The sequence below is a fragment of the Phocoena sinus genome, chromosome 11 (assembly GCF_008692025.1).
Source record: "Phocoena sinus isolate mPhoSin1 chromosome 11, mPhoSin1.pri, whole genome shotgun sequence".
Taxonomy (NCBI): domain Eukaryota; kingdom Metazoa; phylum Chordata; class Mammalia; order Artiodactyla; family Phocoenidae; genus Phocoena; species Phocoena sinus.
This window is the reverse complement of record NC_045773.1, coordinates 21,750,406-21,757,100: the sequence shown is the minus strand read 5'-3', so window position 1 is coordinate 21,757,100 and position 6,695 is coordinate 21,750,406. Positions and strand designations below refer to the sequence as shown.

The 6,695-nt window shown below is 41.0% G+C and overlaps 1 non-coding gene across 1 annotated transcript; it reads left to right on the top strand.

The window, feature by feature from the left end:
• The first annotated feature begins 5,665 nt into the window (after positions 1-5,665).
• Positions 5,666-5,738, top strand: TRNAG-CCC. The gene has a single exon. It is a non-coding gene; the product is annotated as a tRNA-Gly (tRNA).
• The last annotated feature ends 957 nt before the right edge of the window (positions 5,739-6,695 follow it).

Genomic DNA, 6,695 nt, shown 5'->3' with positions numbered 1-6,695 from the left:
ACATACATAAGATCATTCTCCCCTAAGTGTGAGGCACAATAAGTTTAGAAGATATCCAGACAATTATTATTTCATTCCTGTTTCCAAGGAAAAGGAGAAGCCCAACATATATTTCAAACTTTGGGGAAAAAAAAACAGTAATAATTTTAAATATAGTAACACTCCTAATACCAGTATATTGATTGGATTCTTTTGGTTACAAAGGCAGAAAAAAACAACTCAAACTAACTCAAAAAGAGAGTATATTGGCTCATCTAGCTGTGAAGTCCAGGAGTGGACACAGACATAGAAGAAATGTACACGTTGGGTATAGCAGATTCTGGGGACTCAGATGATATTCTCTTGCCTTTCTTTCTCCGTCTCTAGTTCTACTTGCAATATGCGTTGGCCTCGTTTCTTTCTCCTGTCACATAATTTGATAAACTACAGCCAGCAGTCCTAGATGTCGATTAGTGTTTTTTACAGTGTGTGATCCAAGCGTAAGAGGATGCATCTTCTCCAAAGTTCCAGCAAAGATATCCAAGGAGAACTGTGATTGGCCTATTTCAGTTGAATGTCCATCTCCACACCAGTCACAATAAGCAGAGGGAGGGGTTATCTTGGCCAGAACTAGATTACATGGTCATTCTTGGGCTCAGAAAGCAGAGACAACCACACACAAAATCATATACAAAGTGGGAGGAATGGTCACCCAAAGAAAATGGTGGAATTTAGAAGACCAAAACATGTGTCCCCTGTAACCTTATTTCTTTTTTTATTGAAGTATAGTTGATTTACAATATTATATTAGTTTCAGGTGTACAGCATAGTGATTCAATATTCTTATAGATTATATTCCATTCAAAGTTATTAGAAAGGATGGCTGTATTTTACTATGCTATTCAATATATCTTTGTTGGGCTTCCCTGGTGGCGTAGTGGTTGAGAGTCCGCCTGCCGTTGCAGGGGACACGGGTTCGTGCCCCTGTCAGGGAAGATCCCACATGCCGCGGAGCAGCTGGGCCCGTGAGCCATGGCCGCTGAGCCTTTGCGTCCGGAGCCTGTGCTCTGCAACAGGAGAGGCCACAACAGTGAGAGGCCCGCGTACTACAAAAAAAAAAAAATATATATATATATATATATGTATACATATATATATATCTTTGTTGTTTATCTGTTTTATACATAGTAGTTTGTATCTCTTAATCTCATACCCCTATCTTGCCCCTCCCCCCTCCACTCTCCCCACTGGTAACAACTATTTTGTTTTCTATATTTGTGCATCTGTTTCTGTTTAGTTATATCCATTTGTTTGTTTCTTTAAGATTCTACATATAAGTGATAATCTACAGTATTTGTCTTTCTTTGTCTGAATTATTTCACTAAGCATAATACCCTCTAGGTCCATCCACAGTGATACAAATGGCAAAGTTTTCATTCTTTCTTATGGCTGAGTAATATTCTCATCTGTGTGTGTGTGTGTGTATCCTCTTTATCCATTAATCAGTTAATAAACACTTGGGTTGCTTCTATATCTTGGCTATTGTAAATAATGCTGCTATGAACTTTGGGGTGCATGTATCTTTTTGAATTAGTGTTTTCATTTTTCTTTCAGATATATACCCAGGAAAGGAATTGCTGGATCATGCAGTAGTTCTGTTTTTAGTTTTTTGCGGGACCACCGTACTGTTTTCCATAGGGGCTGTACCAATTTACATTCCCACGAACAGCATACAAGGGTTGCCTTTTCTTCACCTCCTTGCCAACATTTGTTACTTGTAGACTTTTTTGATGATAGCCATTCTGACGGGTATTAGTTGATATCTCATTGTGCATACTTATGAATTATGTGGTAGTATTTCGTTTCTTCTTATAAGTTTGAGAAGTGCTTTCTATATTCAAAAACAGCTGTACAGCTTACCCTAAAGGAGACAATAGTTTGGTAGAAATATGTTCAGGAAATTTCCAAGAAGATAGGGACCAGGAGAGAGAAATGTCTGCAGCTTATTGACTGTCAGTTCTTGAAGGCAAGCAGGCCCTATAACTTACTCAGCATGGGTCTGACTTTGGGTCTAGTTCATGATGCTGTTATACAAGTAAAAACTTGGTCACCAAGTATTTATTAAAATGATTGGCTTAATAAGAGAGAAGCACCAGACTGCAACTTGCTTCTCTACAAGAGGAGGGAGATGCTACCAAGAAGCTAAGTATCTGCCCTGGTGTGACCAGCTTAAACTCCTGAGATATACGGCTCATCATTAGAAGGCTTTACTCAGCCCTTTTCCTGTGCTGGGGGCTTGGGAGCCCTTTCTAATTATTAGAGTAGAGATTAATTTCCCACTGCAGTGTTGCAGATGTCCCACTTTTGCCCCTCTGTATCTACTCATCACTGTATCTCTGCCTCAAGGCTGACCTGTATGTTTCCATATTTTCTGGCTGTTATTTTGGTTCAGCCAACAGCATGAGAAGGAAATTGGAAGGACAGAGAAACCTGAGGTTAGAGTATTAATCCCCAGATCCCACTCTGCAGGGTTGCATTGGATAAAACAGAATAAATGTCCTCTATCTGCTAGCCCTGGACTAGATTAGCTCAAACTCCCTAGCTCTTGAAGTACACACTTCCATATTTCCCTCCTTTTTCTTCTATTTCTCTTTTTTCAACCTCTTCCACCTGTTTTGGCGTTAGGACGCACAAGTGTCCTCCCTTGCCTTTGAAATCACTCTTCAATTTCTTTTGGCCTTAAGTTTGCAGACTCACACTCCAGTCTGTCCTTTCTTGTCCTGATTATCTGGGGTTTGGGTACATTTACTGTTGAAGGGTATATGACAGAAGTTGGGCAAGTTCTCCTTAATAATCCTTAATGAGGGACATTTTATATGATCCCATAAGCCAAGGGTCTTCCATCCATCTCCTGTCTCACCCATTCCAGATAAGATCCCAAATCTCTATCACCGCATCTTCTGCACCCAGAAGGGCAGATACTGCCTCTGAGGCACTTTTGGAAAGCAAAAGTTGATTATGTTTATTTTCTGTACTAAGACAAACAGCAGTCTCTGTCACCAGCAACAGTTATGATAGGGTTCCTTTCTACCCAATGAATTCAATTGGCTATATTTCTAGAGTGCCAACGTCAGCAATGCTTTGCTGGTTCATCAATGGCTGTTACTTTCATCTGCTGAATGCAGAGGAGGACATAAATCCACAGCAGTAAAGGTGTTTGGTGGTTAAGTAGTCTCTAGAATATATGACTGCTAGATTGCAGAATGAGCTCATAGAGAAACTATTATACTGAACACTGGCTCTTGTGTGGACCTCAGAAGAATGGGATTGAGTAGACAGAATGAGGGTCCTTCATGGAGGCTTTATTTACTTTTTAAAGACACAAGGACGTCATCAAAAATGGCTTCACTTGTGAGAGTGTTCCACAGAGATAGAGGTGAAATTTCACAGCAAGTGAAACCATAATCCTTGGCATCAGAAAAGCTTGGGCTTGAAGTTTCTCTCCACTCCTCTCCACTTGGATGACCTCGGGCAAGTCACTTAATCTTTCTAAATAGACATATTTCCTTCTGTATGTTGAGGGTAATGATGTACCAAGTTATAGCGTTGCTGGGATCATCAAATTAGATAAACTTAGGAAAGCAATTAGCGCAGTGCCTGGCACAAAGGAAGCACTCAAGAAATAATACTTGCATTTTGATGATGATGGTGATGACGACCACCATTAGATCATCATTATTTGTACGACTGAAGGGCATTTTGCACTCTTATTTCCCTCGAACAAATCTCTTCATTCCTACACTATTTTGGGCAAAAGAGCTATCTCTCTAAATACATACCCAAGTTTATCATGGCCCTCACTCTCTTAAAGATGACTCCTGGCTTCCTAGTCCACCTGCTAAAGTTGAAACTCTTGAAGATACCATATAGGCATTCACGATCTGTCCTTCTCCCATCCCTTCAGCCTCATATCTGGATTCTTCTCACCCTGAATATTTTACTGTAGCCATAGCAAACTTTTCACAGTACCCACCTTGCTCATGACGTCATGCCTTCTATATTCTCTTCCCTTTTCGTGGAATGTTCCTATGGAGGGTTCAAGGCTTTAGTCAAGGATCACCATATTAGCTCATACTTGTTATGTGCGTATTGTATGCCCAGCACCGTGATGATCAACACGTCTATGATGTGATACTATTATTCAGCATAAGACGGAATCTGAGGCTTGGCAACAGGGAACTCATAAAAGTGATCCAGGGTACCTGTCCAGGAAGTGGAAGAGTGAGAATTCAAATCAGGGCATTCTGACTCCAAAGTAGCTGTATCAGTTTCCTATCGCTGCTGTAACAAGTTACCACAAACTTAGTAGCTTAAAACAACGTGTACTTATTATCTTACAACTCTGGAGGCCAGAAGTCCAAAATGAGCTTTACTGGATTAAAATCAAGGTGTCAGCAGGGCTGTATTCCTTATGGAAGCTCTAGGGGATGATCTGTTTCCTTGGCATTTGTAGATTCTAGAGACTGCCTGTGTTCTTTGGTTCATGACCTCTTCCTCCACCTTCAAAGCCAGCATTTCTCTCTCTCTCTCTGTCTGTTTCTCTCTCTCTCTCTGACTCTGCTTCCATAGTCACATCTCCTTTCGTGTCTTCTACCTTTTTGCCTCCCTCTTAAAAGGACACTTTTTATTATGTGGGGCCCACCTGGATAATCCAGGATAATCTCCCCATCTCAACTCTTAATTTTTCACATCTGTAAAATCCTTTTTGCCGTGTAAGGAAACATATTCACATGTTCTGGAGATTAGGGATGGGCATCTTTGTGAAGACTACCACAGTACTGCTCTTAACTTCTGTATTATTTTGTCAACTTTCTTTAGGAAAGTTGCCTTCTTTAACTTTTCCATGAACATTTCCGTAGCCAAGGAGCTGCTCCTTTCTTGGGTTCCCATAATCCTCTATTCATACTTCTCTTTATGTGCTTATCATATTGCATTGAAATTATCTCTTTATCTTTCTGGCTCCACAAATCAAATGAGAGTTTCTCAAGGGCAAGATTTATGTTCCCAGCATCCAGCCCAGAACCATGTACATAGTAGGCGTTCACTGAAAGTGGGGTGGATGGAGGGAGGGAGCACATGTTTGAAAACTGTTGATATCCCTTTTCAAAAATGTTGGCATCCATAGCCATTTTAAACAAATACATTCATGTGGCTAAAAGGATGTCTGCAAAGTTTATATACGCCAAGAATGAACATTGTCCTGCAAGAGGTGAGGATAACTACAGTTCATAGAGCCTCTTCTTACTCGTGCTTGATTTCTTCAGTCCTGTGACACTTGAATGTATCTACCTACTAAGTGTGAGGCCCCAGGGACATAAAGATAAATTACACTCTTGCCACTGAAGAGCTGACTGTTTTAAGGGCAGACATGTATGAACTCAACAATTGATCAGAAGTAATAAGTGTTGTACTCATATGAAAGAGCCATTTTTTGGGTCTTGCTGGAATCCACGAAGGATCTTTGCAAAGCCTTGCTTCAGTAAAAAAGAGAAATATAGGTTGTTAGAGTCTGTGAGGAGGTAGTGCCATTTAGTGGTTAAGGACGCTCATTAGAAACCAGAGTCTTAGGATTAAACCCTATCTCATAGAGGTTATGTGGTCATGTTTAAATACACTGTTGGGGACTTCCCTGGTGGTCCAGTGGGTAAGACTCTGCACTCCCAATGTAGGGGCCCCAGGTTCGATCCCTGGTCAGGGAACTAGATCCCACACGCATGCTGCAACTAAAGATCCTGCGTGCCACAACAAAGATCCCACATGCTGCAACTAAGACCCAGCTCAGCCTAAATAAACAAACAAATAAATAAATGTTAAAAAAAATTTTTTTAAATAAATACACTGTCGGTGGGAATGTAAATTGATACAGCCACTATGGAGAACATTATGGAGGTTCCTTAAAAAACTAAAAATAGAACGACCATATGACCCAGCAATCCCACTCCTGGGCATATACCTGGAGAAAACCATAATTCTAAAGCATACATGCACCCCAATGTTCATTGCAGCACTATTTACAATAGTCAGGACATGGAAGCAACCTAAATGTCCATCAACAGAAGAATGGATAAAGAAGATATGGTACATATACACAATGGAATATTACTCAGCCATAAAAAGGAATGAAATTGTGCAATTTGCAGAGATCTGGATGGACCTAGAGAGACTCATACAGAGTGAAGTATGTCAGAAAGAGAAAAACAAATATCATGTAATATCGCTTATATGTGGAATCTAGAAAAATGATACAGATGAACTTATTTGCAAAGCAGAAATAGAGACACAGATGTAGAGAACAGATATGGGGGGTGATGGGGTGTGGGATAAATTGGGAGATTGGGATTGACATATATGCACTACTATGTATAAAATAGATAATTGGGCTTCCCTGGTGGCACAGTGGTTGAGAGTCTGCCTGCCGATGCAGGGGACATGGGTTCGTGCCCCAGTCCGGGAAGATCCCACATGCCGCGGAGCGGCTGGGCCCGTGAGCCATGGCCGCTGAGCCTGCGCGTCCGGAGCCTGTGCTCCACAACGGGAGAGGCCACAACAGTGAGAGGCCCGCGTACCACAAAAAAAAAGGATAACTAATGAGAACCTACTGTATAGCACAGGGAACGCTACTCAGTGCTCTGTGGTGACCTAAATGGGAAAGGAAT